Genomic DNA, 16,600 nt, shown 5'->3' with positions numbered 1-16,600 from the left:
ACAGATGATTTTGCAAGATGAGCGGTGAGGGACGCCCTCATATCTGAAAGAAACCCTTGCTTTTCATCCTGCTGATTCGGTTTTCTCCCCCTCAAGTGCCATTTCAAACAGCATCATTGTTGCTGAAATGCCATTTAAAACAACAGCATTCTCAGAGCTCTTATTCAGTGACCTGCCTTCTTGGCAGAGGCCCAGCTAACCTTTTATAGATATTTTCACATGATCTACTGGGAGAAAAAAGTTTCCAAGTGTGCAGTCTGTTAGCCCTATTAGATTCAGTGCTTATATTGTTTACTAACTCAATACATGAGAAACAGCTTACTGTATGTCAAGTCTTAAGATAAAAAAGAATCTAGAACTTTTTCCAACTCACGATGGGAAAAATAAGCTTGACAAATGAGGTGTTTGTGTGGGGGGAGTTCATGCAACTATTTATTTTGAAGATTAAAGAGCAACAGGGTATCATGCATAGTGACAACAGGACCTCAGTATGGCTATATATTGTGGGTACTGAAAAGCGAACAGAACCTTAGTATTAGTAAATATTTATATTATGTCAGTGCCCAAAGGGCCCAATTTGGATTGGGGTGCTCTTGTACTGGAGGCTGTTCCTTAACCTCAGTAAGGCTTAATAAAAATTAAGACCAAAATTTCCTGAGGGGCAATCTCATTGATGACAATGGGAGCTGGAGTGATCCTGCACCTCTGAACAACCAGACCACTTATATAATGGTGATTAAATACAGATTTAGTGGGTGCTGGTGGGATCACCGCCCAGTATGGCATGCAGCCCATGGTAAAAGCAACAGGTCTGTGGCTTGAAACCAGATTGATTGTCCTGTCCTTGGGCCTGGTTGCATGCCTGAACCTTCACTTTCATGCAGCACTGCTGCTGATCCCTGTTGTACCCCTTTGCCTGCATCCCCCATGCAATCTGTTCGTAAATGCCCACATTTCTATGGCTGCTCCATAGCTATGCTTGCACAGCCTCTTCTCCTCACAGACCCAAGAGATCCAACACCTCCTGTCCACTCAAGGCAGGAGCACATTTAGTGTGTGGAGCTGGCATGGTTGGTTGGGCAGTTACACACTATAAGGAAGCACTAGTAGGAGTGCTTGCCAAGCTGGGCAATCAGGAAAAAGGTGTTTCAAAACTAAACAGAAGGATTTTAGGGATGGGGGGCTTCTGGTCTCTGTGACCCTTGGACAGGGGGCAGATTGAAACCAGAGCAGTCACTGTCATAGAAAATGGGGTGCTGTGGGCCAGCTGCTTGAGGTCTCTTAGGGTTGACTCTTGTTAGGCTTGTCTACATTACCTGCTGGATCAACAGGCAGCGATCGATCCAGCGGGGGTCGATTTATCACGTCTAGTCTACTCTAGACAGGATAAATCAACTGCCCAGCGCTCTCCCATCAACTCTGGTACTCTACCGAAGCGAGAAGCTGTTATTCATGTAGCTGAAGTTGGGTATCTTAGATCAACACCCCTGCCCCAAGGTAGATCAGGCCTCAGATCATAGAGTGTCTCCACTTGCACTGCATCAACCATGGCGCCAAGCTGTTTGAGGAAGTGGTTTTACTGTGTCACCATAACTGGTCATTTCTGTCGGCTAGACACAAATTTCAGGATAGACATACACATATAGGTCAATGCAAGGTAATGTACATTGACAGAACTTTGTAGTATAGACCAAGCCTACGAGAGCAGCAGGCAGCAAATCTGTATGTCTGAGGAGATATGGAAATTTGATCCTCAGCATACAAATGAGACTGAGGTATAAGCCACTTTCTTTGACCCCATTCATGCTGCTAGGCAGGGGTAACTTGGCAACCCATTGTCAAACCCAGGACAGAGTCAGAATTCTATAGGAACCGGAACTTTCCATTTTTTTATCCTAACTGTAGTCTCCTAAAGAGAGGCAGTTCCACTCCTTAGGTGTGTGTGTGTGTATGTATGTATGGGGGGAGGGGGAGAGACATTAAAATATAATCTTCACTAAACCAAAGAGCTTAGCTAAGAACACTGTGGCTAGAGAGGGCCATCTTGGATCCAAACTCCAGCTACAGAGCAGTTCATGTGCCTGTATCTATCTGGGTTCTTAGAATTGCAACCCATCATGATGGTATCTGAGCACCTACTTGTATGGAGAGAGGGGTACCTCATTACTCCCAAACTATGGAAGCGTCTCATAAAATGCAATTTACAAGAGACTATTTACCTTGTATATAGATATGTTAGATTTTTTTACCATGATTCTTAAGCACATACTTTACTGAACAAGGAGGGGCTTAAGCATGCACTTTAAGTAAAGCATGTGTTTAAGTGCTTTGCTGAATCAGGGCCATGATGAACACTAAAATCTGTAGAGTAAGTGGTGGACTGCACATATACAGAATTGAGTTATTATTTTATATTCTGCCATTCCCCGCCACCTGGCAGGTGTAGTTATGAAATAACTCATAATAATTTAGATGGACAAAGAATTTTACTAAACTTTCCCCCAATTTTCAGCATTGGACAGAAAGGGACGGGGGGGTAAGAAAGAACTTTCCCCTGCAAATTTAGCAGAATGTGAAAAGTGCTTGAAAACAGAGACTTTAAATGGAGGTATAAGAGAGATGAGAGAATTTGTATTTCTGATATCCAACTGCACACTGCCCATCAAGTTAGAAATATTTTTCAGTGTTTACTAATATTCTCCTCTTCCTGAGAATCCCCTTTACTTGACTAATTATTTCTCTGTTATTTCTAATAACTTCATCTGTGGCATATGCCCACAGCAGCTAAAGCTAAATGATCCTACATTCTGTACACATACAAACTTCCCCACTGACCACAATGGGAACTCTGGATGTGCAAGGAGTCAGGCCTATACAAATGTCTCCTCCTCAAATTTCTATATTCAGTCTCCTAGCACTGATTTGTGAAAATATGAATTAGCATTATTATCTTGAATGATCCAACCATTTGGCTGCAGAATTCACCTATGAGTTTCTGAGACACTGTTTGACAGTTTAAACCAATAAGCCTGTGTGTGCGAGCACACACACTCATTTCCCTTCCCTCCAGGAAGAAAACAAAAGACCTCATGCTTTCTCTTCAGTTCAGTATTTCATAAGAAAACAGAAGTTCCATGACTGCTGGAAAAACAGCTTTCTGGAATCTGAATGGTTTATATAAACACAGTGCACTCTAAAACTGTGCTCTCTAAATAACCTAACTACTCTCCCAAAGTTAATTTACACATTCTGTTTGAGTACAGCAGAAATGGAGATTTCTATTCCCTTCAGGAAATCAGATAGGAACACAGGAAGAAAGAAAATATCCCCTTCTGCCACAATGCCTTTGATTTACTTCCTATAATTTCTATACAAGGATGGAAGGTACTTCTAATGAAATACTCAACAGTGGAAGCACAAGCACACAAACCACTAGGATTCTCTCTCCTCAGGAAATCCCTTAACACTCAAATATCAAAATAGGGCTTTACAGTGCCCTCCCCGCCCCCTTTTAAAAAAAAGTATAAGATACATTTTCAGTGTAGTGTTCAAGGAATTCATTTGAATTACTATTAGAAAGAGCAGTGCACAAAACATCAGAGATTGGCAATGTTTATTCATGCATCTAAGGGCTATTACTCTTAGTAAATTCAAACTGCTCCCATTATAACAAGCTGTAATATCTCCTCCTTTGAGAAGCTGGAGACAACTAGCTGCAGTATTATGTAGAAATCTAATGAGCAAACATCTTTGGATTATAGATAGGTTACTTGATTTTTCTTTTAATTTGGTGCCAGTTTTAAATTCCTATCATGTTTCCCGTAAATCCTCTTAAGAGAAATTCAGCTTCTTCCATACATTTGTACATGCTACGGTATAGGTGTCCTCTTCAAGGATGAGGTCAGAGAAAGAGCACATTCTAATACCTATTAGCACTTTCCCATTGGCATTTATCTAAATTGTTCAGTAAAGATTCCTTTAAATGCTTCTGTAGTTCCGCTTACATTTTAAAGTTGATATACGCTTGTTATAATTCTATTATTTAAATTCACTGGGTAAGTCAGTGTTCTTCCTATTTCTACAAGACATCACTGTACATATGAGTGAATGACAAAGCTAATCAGTTTCTGGTGTACAAAAACTAATTTCATTATCTATTATACTGAAATGGAATCAATCAATCAGTGCACAGAGATGCTTTACCACTACTGATATACCTCACTTGACACTGGAACAGGCAGAAGAGAGAGCACATCAAACTCCCATAATGAACCAATCTTCTGTCTCATGAAGGGGTCAAGTCCACAAGAACAAGGCCAGACACGTCCTTGACAATCTTGAATATTCAGCCTGTTGTAAAGTGTGTGTGTATACAATTAATCTGCTTTAATTAGATACTTTAAAGGGAGATTATGAAATTAAAAAAATAAAAATGGACCCTTCAAAACATGTATCATTGTATTGCTATAGTGCCCAGGTGGGCGAAGATGGTGCTGCTGTTACTCTGGTGTGGGAGAAATGGACTCTCTCTGCACTAACCCTAATCAAGGCCCCCTACTGCTGCTCCCTGGCACACTAGGAAGGGAATTTTGTGGGGCTGATTAGGACTGTCCTTGCACCAGGATGGACAGGAAAACTAGTGCTTGAAATTAACTAACTTTTGATTGCATCTCTCTCTTATCCTGGGCAGGAACTTCCAAAGACATCAAAGAAACGTAGATGAAATAGAGCTAAAGATGCAGCAAGAACCTTGTTGCTAGGCAGAACAGTAATGAAAGCTGAGAGGGAAGAGGACATTAATAAATTATGGGAGGGTGCACACAAAAATCCTGATTGTACATTGGTTGCATGTTTACCAGGCCTGAGAGAATCTTTCATTCGAGATAGTTGGATCTGAGAAACAGAGCATTGTAATATGCCTGTCACTAGAACTGTTTGTATGGGAAATAAATCCTTCTCTTTCAGTGTGAATCTATAGGTTTCAGACCAGCACTTTACTCCTTTGTAACATTAATAGTTAAGACCTATTCAGTGATCCTGGGTTTTGTCTGTGTGAGCGAGTGTGCACAGAGAATTATGGTTTCTTGCTGTTTTTCTAGCATTCTATTTGTTACCTAATACACTGTGTGTCTGGTTTACATTCACAGACATGTCCTGTGGTGAGAGACAGATTAAGCAGCTCTAGTGGTTCCCCTTTGGGTCACAGACCATAGGCTGAGACAGGCTGGCTTAGTTTTTTAAACATTGGCTTAACACCCAGAGAAAAGTACTACTGCAGGATACCAGACTGTAGCTTAATCCCTATGTTGGCAACACTGAGTATTATATTATATCATATTTAGACTTAATAAGCATGATGTAATTTTCCATACTCGTACTTTATCTTACAATTACATTAGAATCTTGTATTCATTCTTACTTTCCCAAAGACAGCTCTATTCAGTACAATGGAGCATTAGATATTATGCTCTTTGCTGGCTGTACTTTTATATTTAAAATTGATCATGAACATTAAAAAAAAAATTTAAACCCCCTTTAAAAGGACCACTGAAGAAGGCAAAAAAGAATGACAAACATCAGAACATTGTTGCAGACAAAGATCAGGTAGCTTGTTCCTAAGTCCACTGAGAAATGCTAAAAGAATAAGAGTACTTGTGGCACCTTAGAGACTAACAAATTTATTTGAGCATAGTATGTTTCACACAAAAGATTCTTTTTTTAAGGTTTTCTTTTTCTAACTTATCTATAAACAATGCATCTCATGCAAAAAATTAAGACCTTGAAGTGAGTTAACTGCTTTGCATTATTAGCTTATTAGTACACGAAGTAGCCATACACCTTCCCTGAATCTCTAGCTAAACTAGGGGGCAGTGAGGTACTATCCAACTAGTAATTTTAAGGAACAGACAAAAATGTTGATTTTCATTATCTTTTCAAACACTTATTTGTATTTTGTGGATTTTGAAAGATATATAGAAAAATCATTGTGACATTAGAGCACTAGCAGTTGCTGGAATAAGACTGGGTATAGTTATTGTCAGTGTGACTCCTTTTTATTGCTATTCCAGTTATAAAATTACTGTATATACTCGTTCATAAGCAAAATAGTTTTGGTAAAAAAATGACGCATCAAAGAGCGGGGGCCTGCTTCTAAATGGGTTTACACCAAAATTTGAGGATTTTAAACTCTAAGAAATGATTGAATTGAATATCTAATACATTGTCATTTTGTTTACCTGGAGTGTCTGCAGGCATGGAGCCCTTCAGTTCCCTGTGGCCGCGGTTTGCCGTTCCCAGCCAGTGGGAACTGCGGGAAGTGGCGCTGGGTGCCAAAGTTTGCCAACCCCTGAAATATAGGGTCGGCTTATGAAAGGGTCATACAGTTTTTACTATTTTTAACCTATCCATCTTGGGGGGTTGGCTTATAAACAAACGGGCTAATGAACAAGTATATACGGTAATAACTTTAATGTTTTTATACTGCTTGATCTGCAAAGTCTGAAACTACCTTTCCCTGTGCCTTGTACCTCCCTTTCCAGTGTCCCCTCTGATTCTCCATCTCTCTTTCATCTATGTGGTGTGTCAGGGTTCCCTCCCCACTCTGAACTCTAGGGTACAGATGTTGGAGCCGCATGAAAGACCCCCCTAAGCTTATCTCTACCAGCTTAGGTTAAAAACTTCCCCAAGGCACAAATTCTTCCTTGTCCTTGGAATGGTAGTGCTGCCACCACCAAGTGAGTTAGACAAAGATTTAGGAAAAGGACCACTTGGAGTTCCTGTTTCCCCAAAATATCCCCCCAAGCCCCTTCACCCCCTTTCGTGGGGAAGCTTGAGAGTAAACAAGGTGAGCACAGACCAGACCCGTGGGTTTTTAGGACACTAAAAACCCCAATCAGATTCTTAAAAACTGAACTTTTATTATAAAGAAAAAAAAGTAAAAGAAACACCTCTGTAAAATCAGGATGGAAGGTAATTTTACAGGGTAATAAGATTTAAAAACACAGAGGATTCCCCTCTAGGCAAAACTTTAAGTTACAAAAAACCAGGAATAAACTTTCCTCTTAGCATAGGGAAAATTCACAAGCTAAAACAAAAGATACTCCAATGCATTTCCTTGCTATTACTTACTATTTCAGTAATTTTAGAAGTATCATTCAGTAGGAGCTGGATTACTTGCTTGGTCTCTCTCTTTGTCTCCAGAGAGAACAACAAAAGCACACAACAAAAACCTTCCCCCACAGATCTGAAAGTATCTTCTCCCCTTATTGGTCCTTTTGGTCAAGTGCCAACCAGGTTATCTGAGCTTCTTAACCTTTTACAGGTAAAGGAGGGATTTTATGCTACACGTAGCTGTATGTTCATGACATGGTGGAAGAAGTCCACGCCAACAGCAATCTTTTAAGTCACATGGAGACCCAACACGCCTGATTCTCAAACAGTACCATCCGTATCTACTCACAATAGATATTCCTACAGGCTTTACCAGACCTCTCCAACACTTCCCCTCCCCAAAATCCAAACCTCAACATGAAAAGTAAAGTTATCTTTTAATATTTAATAAGACAATTCTTTCATGTCTCAAGATATTACATTGAATAATGAGAAAGATCTTTAGTGTTACTAACTTATTTAACTACCACTATAACAATTCATCAAAATGGGAACAGTCTGCCTCTTCTTCTGGAGATGCCCCCGCATTCATTATTCCTAAATTACCATAAAAATGCTACTCTATCCTTTTATAATGGGTTACCTCATCCACCTTGTATACTCTTTTTCACCCTCTATTATAGCAAAACCATCCATGAATGAACACAGCTTCTAATAAGCAAACATAAGATGGAAAGTTTCAGAACTACAGACACCCTAGAAACCTTTATCATATTTGATTAGCCCCTCAGCCAGGAGCGTTCCTATTCATACTCCTTTCATTAAATTTTAACAGGAAAATTCAATGGAAAAGTCTGCAACTTAATATTCTAACAGGAACACTGCTTTAGTATGGGAAGGACTTGCAAACCACCACACTTACTGTTTGGTGATATTTCAGAACCCAGAAAGGACAAATGGGAGACCTAAAAATAGTCTTGGTTGTTACCTATTTTTATAGCTGCTTTTAAAGATCCCTTTTCTGAACTAGTCGTACTGTGCTTGAACCTCTGTAACACGCTCTGGTAACAGTGTATTTTCAGAAACCTCCCAAAATAAAACCTTTTCTGTGGAAAAAATTCTCTTACATTTTTGTAAACAAATTCATCCTCCCAATGACCTGGTGAAATATGTAAAGATTATCATCTCCCAACTTATAGATGGGGAAACACATCCAGACAGGCTAACTGACTTCCCTGAGGCAATACAGCAAGTTGAGGCACATCTGGGATAATAAAAGTTTCCACTTATTAATGCTTCCCCTTACTACAGCCAAAATGTAGCACAGATAACACCAGGGAAGACTTCCCTACAATGCCCCTTATTCATGTGCATCAATCTCCAAGGGTGAGAGGTTCAGCCTTCATAAACCATCTAATTCTTGGCCTCTCTACCAAGGTAGAGAACTAGAATTCAAAATTCATACCATTTATGAAGTGTGATTTTAGCTTTTTTTTTTTTTTTTTTTTAAAAACGTTTTTTTAAAAACCTCTACTCTAGGAATGCAACTCAGATCACCGACTTGCATTGTAGATCAAAGCACCCGAAGGGTAAAATTCTGTGACCACCAACCCCGAGTTGTCACCTCTTGCAATTTTATCACAAGAATTGTAATGTCTGATGATGTTCTTAAATTTTTAGCCACATGCAGATGTGATTACACACGAATCTAAGCTTTCACTTAAATAAAAATAAGTTTTCTAGCCCTCCAAGTTGCAGAGAAAAGCTTGAAAGCATGACTTATAACAGCTCAGAAACCAGAAAGCAAAAAAAATAAAAATAAAATCCAAATGTATTATTTTAAAAAAATCTCATTTTTTAAAAGTCTCTCTCTCTCTCCCTCTCTCTTTTTTTAAGGGCCTGACTTGCGATTTTTTTTAATGCTTGGGGTTAGAAATACTGTTGACCCAGGCTGGATTCAATATGGCCACATAAAAGTGAAAGATTCTGTACCACATTGTCATCAGTTCCCTATTTTGCTTTTATATATCCAAAATTCTCCCACTTAAGGACGCAGCGTACACTTAGTTGTCGTTGATATGGTTTGCAGGTTTGTTCTGTTTTTTTTCTATGTAAATGGCAGAAGAAAGATATTGAAAGCAGAGAGAGAAGCTAATTTGACATCAGAATTTATGGACTGAACATAAATTTAAGAATGGGCGTGGGTGTCAAACTGACGGTCACTTAGCCAAAGTTAATTCTATTTTATTGTTTTTTCTCGTGTGTCCATCCAGTCTCCATTGTGCCAAACATGCCAAGAGCAAAAACTGAAAACCTATTCTGACTTCCTTGTGCATCCCAGCAATTTTTATATGTGAAAAATTAGCAGGTCATGATGAGTCCAGGAAGCAGAATGACTGAAAACTAGATGCAGTGAAAAAGCACCGCAGGGGGAAGGAGTCTGCTGAGACCTTGGACAGAAGACAACAAAAAAGGTGCAATCTTCATCACTGCCTGAAAGTGGTTACTTCTTCTCCCCTGCAGCAGGAACATACTATGCAGTCATATAGCCAGGTCAGGTCTCCGTCTGGAGGGCTTTGCCTCTACAGGTATACTGCTACACCACACGGCACCATCCTGGTGCAGATACAACTTATACCAGTAAAGCTGCACAGCTGCCTCAGTCACAAATTACACCTTATCACACCCTTAAGCAACATAGCTATGCCAGAAAAAGTTTGCAGTGCTGCTCTGCCATTCCAGGGCATGAAACCAGCTACAGGAGTACAGCAACTAGGAAAACAAACTGCAGTACAGCAAAGGAATCACAGGACAAAATCTAGTAACAGAGCAGTAGGTCAAGACCAAACCTACTGTCAACCCCACATGCCACAACAGCATTTATCTGGGCATAGATCCTCTTTTGAAAGAAAGTCTTCAACTGACTAGCATATTGTCAGCAGAAATTTAAGTCTGCACAATGAAAATAAAATGACACAAGGCAGACCATCACAAGCTGCTGCTGCTCACATCTTTCAAAACTGCTTTTTCAGATACCACAACAATGGGGCATGGTTTAAGAACCTAAATTGAGTGGGGTATTAGTTGGTACACTACAGACCACCAAATCACACTAAGAACAGGACAACCAACTCTTAATGCACCTATATGTAATGTGTAGGGAAAAAAGCTGCAATATCATGGGGGACTTCATGAGTGATGTATGCTGGCAGTACTAAAACATCCTTGGAATTTCTAAATATTATAGGTGGCAATTTTCTCTCTCACAAAGTGTTGCATCCAACTTGGGGGAAATATACATTAGACCTCATCTTGACAGAAAAAGAGGAACAAACCACAGAACTAAAAAATAATGGTAGCTCGGGTACAAGTGATCACGACTGGATCATATTTATAATGTGTAAACAGAATAAAGTCCAGATCAGTGACATATATACTTGGTCTTTTAAAAGGGCCAATTTCACAAAGCTGAAAACAATTATGAGCCAAATCAGCTGAGAGGAAGAATTTAATGAGACAATGTGAATGGGAATTGGTTAAGAACACTTCACTAGATAACCAAAATGCCACAATTGAGGAAGAAAGTCATGCTGGTTTTAAAAACAAACTGGTTTGGAGGGGAAGTGAAGGCAGCTATAAAAAAAAGAATATATAAACAATGTAAAAAAGGGGAAGTTGATAGTAATGAATACAAATCAGAAGCAAGGAATTGCAGAAAACTAATAAGAGAAACAAAAGGACATGAAGAAATCTATTGCCACTACAGTTAAGGACTATAGGGAGGATTTTTTAAAGAATATTATGAATAAAACGAATCCTAACAGTATTGGTCCATTACTAAATGAAAAGGCACATTTATCAATAATAGTAATGCTGAAAAGGCAGAAGTGTTGAATAAATATTTCTGTTCTGTATTTGGGGGGAGGGGGAACAGATAATGTATTCATATCATACGATAATACTTTTTACATGCCAGTAGCATCTCAGGAGGATGTTAATCAGCAGCAGTTTTAAAAGAGCTGGCTAGGAAACTCGCTGGACCGTTAATGTTGTTTTTCAATCAGTCTTGGAACACCAGGAAAGTTCCAGAAGACTGCAAGAAAACTAATATTGTGCCAATATTTAGAGAGGGCAAATGGAATGTCACAGGTAATGACAGGCCTGTCAGTCTCACATTGATCCCAGGCAAGGTAACAGCAGCTGTATGGGGACTCAATTAATAAAGTATTAAAGGAAGGCAATACAATTAATGCCAATAAACTTAGGTTTCTGGAAAACAGCTCCTGTCAAACTAAGTTGATTTTTTTTTTTATGGATTACGAGTTTTGCTGAAAAAGATAATAGCGGTGATGTAACATATTTAGACTTCTGTAAGGCATTTGACTTAGTACTGCACAACACTTTGATTAAAAAACTAGGAAGATATAAAATGGATTAAAAGATGGCTGACTGAAAGTCTCAAAATGCAACTAAGTGGGGAATCATTATCAAAGGGATGTGTTTCCAGTGAGGTCCTGCTGGTATTGGTTCTTGGCCCTACGTTATTTAACATTTTTATTAATACCTGGAAGAAAATATAAAATCATCACTGACAAAGTTTTCAGATGACAAATTGGAGGGTAGGGATAGGATACAGAGGGACCTAGACAAATTAGAGGATTGAGCCAAAAGAAATCTGATGAGGTTCAACAAGGACACATGCAAAGTCCTGAACTTAGGATGGAAGAATCCCATGCACTGCTACAGACTAGGGACCGAGTGGCTAGGCAGCAGTTCTGCAGAAAAGGACCTAGAGATTACAGTGGACGAGAAGCTGGAATATGAGTCAACAGCGTGCCCTTCTTGCCAAGAAGGCAAACGGCATTTTGGGCTCTATAAGTAGGAGCACTGTCAGCAGATGAAGGGACGTGATCACTCCCCTCTATTCAACATTGGTGAGGCCTCATCTGGAGTACTATGTCCACTTTTGGGCCTCACACTACAAGAAGGATGTGGAAAAATTGGAAAGAGTCTAGAGAAGGGCAACAAAAATGATTAGGGGGCTGAAGCATGTGATTTATAAGGAGAGGCTGAGGGAACTGGGATTATTTAAGTCTGCAGAAGAGAAGAATGAGGGGGGATTTGATAGCTGCTTTCAACTACCTGAAAGGGGGTTCCAAAGAGGATGGATCTAGACTGTTCTCAGTGGTAGCAGATGACAGAACAAGGAGTAATGTCTCAAGTTGCAGTAGGGGAGGTTTAGGTTGAATATTAGGAAAAACGTTTTCACAAGGAGAGTAGTAAAGCACTGGAATGCATTACCTAGGGAGGTGGTGGAATCTCCTTCCTTAGAGGTTTTTAAGGTTTGACAAAGCCCTGGCTGGGATGATTTAGTTGGGGATTGGTCCTGCTTTGAGCAGGGGGTTCGACTAGATGACCTCCTGAGGTTCCTTCCAACCCAGATTATGATTCTATGATAAGCAAGGACTCAGAAAAAGATTTGGTGGTGCAAATTGGTGAGACCCATGCTGGAATACTGTGTCCAGTTCTACTGTCCACAGGTCAAGAAGGATGTTGATAAATTGGAACAGGTTCAGAGAATAGTCACAAGAATGATTAGAGGATTAGAAACATACTTTATAGTGATAGGCTGAAAGAGCTCACTCTATTTAGCTTAACCCACTCTTCGTTAAGTGGTGACTTGACTACAGTTTATAGGTATGTAGATGGGAAACAAATATTTAATAGGCTGTTCGGTCGAGCAGAGAAAGGTATAACATGATCCAAGTTGAATTGGAAGCCAAATTCAGACTGGAAATAATGCATAAATTGTTAACAGTGAGTAATTAACCATTGGAACAATTTACTAAGGGTCATGAGGCATCACTGGCCATTATTAAAACAAGACTGGACGTTTTTCTAAAAGACCTACTCTTAGAATTGTTGTGGGGAAGTTCTATGGCCTTTGTTATACAGGAGGTCAGACTAGACAATCACAATGGTCCTTTCTGGCCCCGGAGTCTATGAATAATGAACTGAATGGAAGTTCCCCCCAAAGGCTCTTATTGCAAATGGGATTGTCTTCAAAACTCATAGAATCATAGAATCATAGAATATAAGGGTTGGAAGGGACCCCAGAAGGTCATCTAGTCCAACCCCCTGCTCGAAGCAGGACCAAATCCCAGTTAAATCATCCCAGCCAGGGCTTTGTCAAGCCTGACCTTAAAAACCTCTAAGGAAGGAGATTCTACCACCTCCCTAGGTAACGCATTCCAGTGTTTCACCACCCTCTTAGTGAAAAAGTTTTTCCTAATATCCAATCTAAACCTCCCCCACTGCAACTTGAGACCATTACTCCTCGTTCTGTCATCTGCTACCATTGAGAACAGTCTAGAGCCATCCTCTTTGGAACCCCCTTTCAGGTAGTTGAAAGCAGCTATCAAATCCCCCCTCATTCTTCTCTTCTGCAGGCTAAACAATCCCAAAAGTGCTGCTTCTTGGTCAGATCCCAGAAGTCACTTTCAGAGCAATGCAGTGAACAGCTGGCCATCTTTAGAGGTTTTTCTCCCAATACAAGAAGACAGAGAAAATGTCTGAGAATCTAGTTTAGGACACCCTCAATTAATTGAGCTGGCAACAAGAACTGCTTTCCTGCCCTTTACTTCTAATTATGAATATGCATAAAATTAACTGTATGGCATATGTAAATAAGCATACAGAAAACATTAAAATAAGCATCTGCTAGCGGTTTTCTAAAGGGATTGAGAGATCAGGTGATGTGCTGCTCCTGAAAAAAGCAGCAGTGTTTTAAAGTTGAGCTTTTTTCTAAAGTGTGAATTCATTCATTACCTAAACTTTAAGGATTAAATAGCTCAGACTACATAGAATATACATTGGGAGGACGCGGTAACAATAAAATGAATTAAGCGAAGTAGAAAAGCAGAAGTCACAGTTCACTTGCTTAACCAATGCCAGAAGGCAATGATTCATTGGCATTGTGGCAAAGGTAAGTTTTAAGGAGGGATTTAAAGGAGGGTAACAGCAGTTTTACACATTTTAACAGATTTTCCCATGTGTAGTGGGCACCCTGGAGAAAATGCAGAAGTGCATCAGTAAGAAATGGAGGTGCAGATGACTGGGGCTGCCATCACTGGCAGAACAAAGTTGGGAATTGACAGCTTGATAAATTAGATCTGATAGACAAGGTAGTGCTAAATGGTGAAGGGCTTTGAATGCCAAGACAAGAAGTTTGTCTTTGATGCAGTGGAGGAGGGGAAGCCTGCGAAGGGATGCAAGAAGAGTACTGATGTAGTTCAGAGCAGCAAGCTGAATGGACTCAAGGGGGGCAATGTGGCTGATGTCAAGGCAAGACACATTGCATTAGTCAAGGTGTGAGAGGATGGCCTGCACAAAAGTTTTAGCTTGTGGGATGGCCAGAAAACCCTGAATCTTTGAATTATTTAGTTAGAAGAACCAAGACTTGCATATAACCCAGAATTGTGTGTCTAGAGAGAAGGCCAATTCCAAGATGATGCCCAGATTACAGGCATAAACAGTGGACACGATTTCAAGGATGTTTGAGTTCTGACCTGGGATGTAAGAGGGCCGTAGTCTATTCCTGATTCTGCCACACACTTTTTATGGAACCTTGGGAAAGTCACTTAATTTGTCTGTGCCTCAGTTCCTTATCTATAAAATGGGCGAAATACTTCCCTACTTCCTGGGGAGGGGTGAGTGGATATATTCATTAATATATGCAAATTGCTCAGATACGGGAGTGAGGCGCATCATAGAAAACAAATAAAGGTAGCCATAGATATTCAGGTTTCAGAGGAACAGCCGTGTTAGTCTGTATTCGCAAAAAGAAAAGGAGTACTTGTGGCACCTTAGAGACTAACCAATTTATTTGAGCATGCTCAAATAAATTGGTTAGCCTATAGATATTCAGAGAGCTCAGTATTTGAATTCATAGCTCGCTTTACACTGGGCAAATAGGTAAATTGCATGCTTGCCCACAGCTACCTCCAGTCTATAGTACTTTCCCCCTCACAAGGTGACACAAGACATACATACAAATGGAACAACCACAGATAAAAGAGAAACCCTGAGCCTCTGGGGATTTGTGTGTGTCACTGACTCCAATGACTGTTCCTTCTTCCTGCTCCCATACCCAAGCTCCCTCTAGAACAGGAGATTTAGTGCAGCATTTTATTTTCTTAATGCACTAGTATAAGACAGTTCATCCTCATCAAATTCCAACCCTCTGAATGCACCACGCTCTGATTTTTCCCATTAATCCATTAGCTCCGATTAGCCATCTCATCTTAGAAGCTCACTCTGGATGGAGGGTTTCAGAGTGGTAGCCGTGTTAGTCTGTATCAGCAAAAACAATGAGCTGTATCTTGTGGCACCTTAGAGACTAACAAATTTATTTGGGCATAAGCTTTCGTGGGCTAAAACCCACTTCATCATATGCGTGGAGTGAAAAATACAGTAAGCAGAATATATATTATAGCACATGAAAAGATGGGAGTGATCTTACGAAGCGTGGGGGTCAGTGCTAATGAGCCAATTCAATTAAGGTGGAAGTGGCCTATTCTCAACAGTTGACAAGAAGGGGTGAATACCAAGGGAGCATTTTGTAATGCGAACGAGGCCAATGCAATCAAGGTGGCCCATTTCCAACAGTTGATAAGAAGGTGTGAGTATCAGCAGAGGGAAAATTACTTTTTGTAGTGACCCACCCACTCCCAGTCTTTATTCAGGCCTAATTCAGGGAGTGGATGGGTCACTACAAGAAGTAATTTTCCCTCTGCTGATACTTACACCTTCTTGTCAACTGTTGGAAATGGGCCACCTTGATTGCATTGGCCTAGTTAGCACTACTACTACCTCTGAGGCAGTTTGAGGATAGGACCCACTGAAGGAGACTCGGATCTCTTCCTTTGAGGAGTTCGGTGGTATTTTCTCCCCCACGCCTTGAAAGTCTACTAGACAAGTACATGGAATCTTTAGAAGCCGCAGCCTCAGATCTTCAATGGAGGAGCCAACAGAGCATGTTTTTGGGTATGAGTGCTCAGGAATTTCAGTCCCAGACACTCCAGTGTCTGAAGAGGGATGCACTGACCTATCCAGAAGAAACATCTTCAAACAAGACTCCCTAGCTCTAAGTTTTCTTTAAGAGATTTACATATGGCACAAATATCTTTAAGTGACCTTCACCAAGACACAATATCCACCTGGTGTGTCCATCTTTAAGAAGCATTACTGCCTTGCACAACAGACAATTTTTAAAGCCTGGATATTTATGTTTGGTCATAACAACTGGTCCCAGTACCTGGGCACTCTGAAAAGCAAGAAAGAAAATGTTTCTTCTTCTAATATGAAGAAAGGAAATGCTATCAGAGCTAACCCTAATGACTGACTGACTGCTAGGTACTTCTCTATTTATAAGAATAGACCACAGAGCAAGTGAAGCTCAGACACTGAGTTCGGACTCCTAGCCACCGGC

The 16,600-nt window shown here is 40.2% G+C and overlaps 1 protein-coding gene across 12 annotated transcripts in view; it reads right to left on the bottom strand.

Annotated features, from left to right (window-relative positions):
* Positions 1-16,600, bottom strand: part of MYO9A (myosin IXA) — a 469,743-nt gene that overhangs the window by 170,941 nt on the left and 282,202 nt on the right. The gene's annotated exons all lie outside the window — the stretch shown is intronic.

Source organism: Caretta caretta, chromosome 10 (assembly GCF_965140235.1).
Source record: "Caretta caretta isolate rCarCar2 chromosome 10, rCarCar1.hap1, whole genome shotgun sequence".
NCBI classification, from domain to species: domain Eukaryota; kingdom Metazoa; phylum Chordata; order Testudines; family Cheloniidae; genus Caretta; species Caretta caretta.
This window is presented reverse-complemented; position numbering and strand designations above follow the sequence as displayed.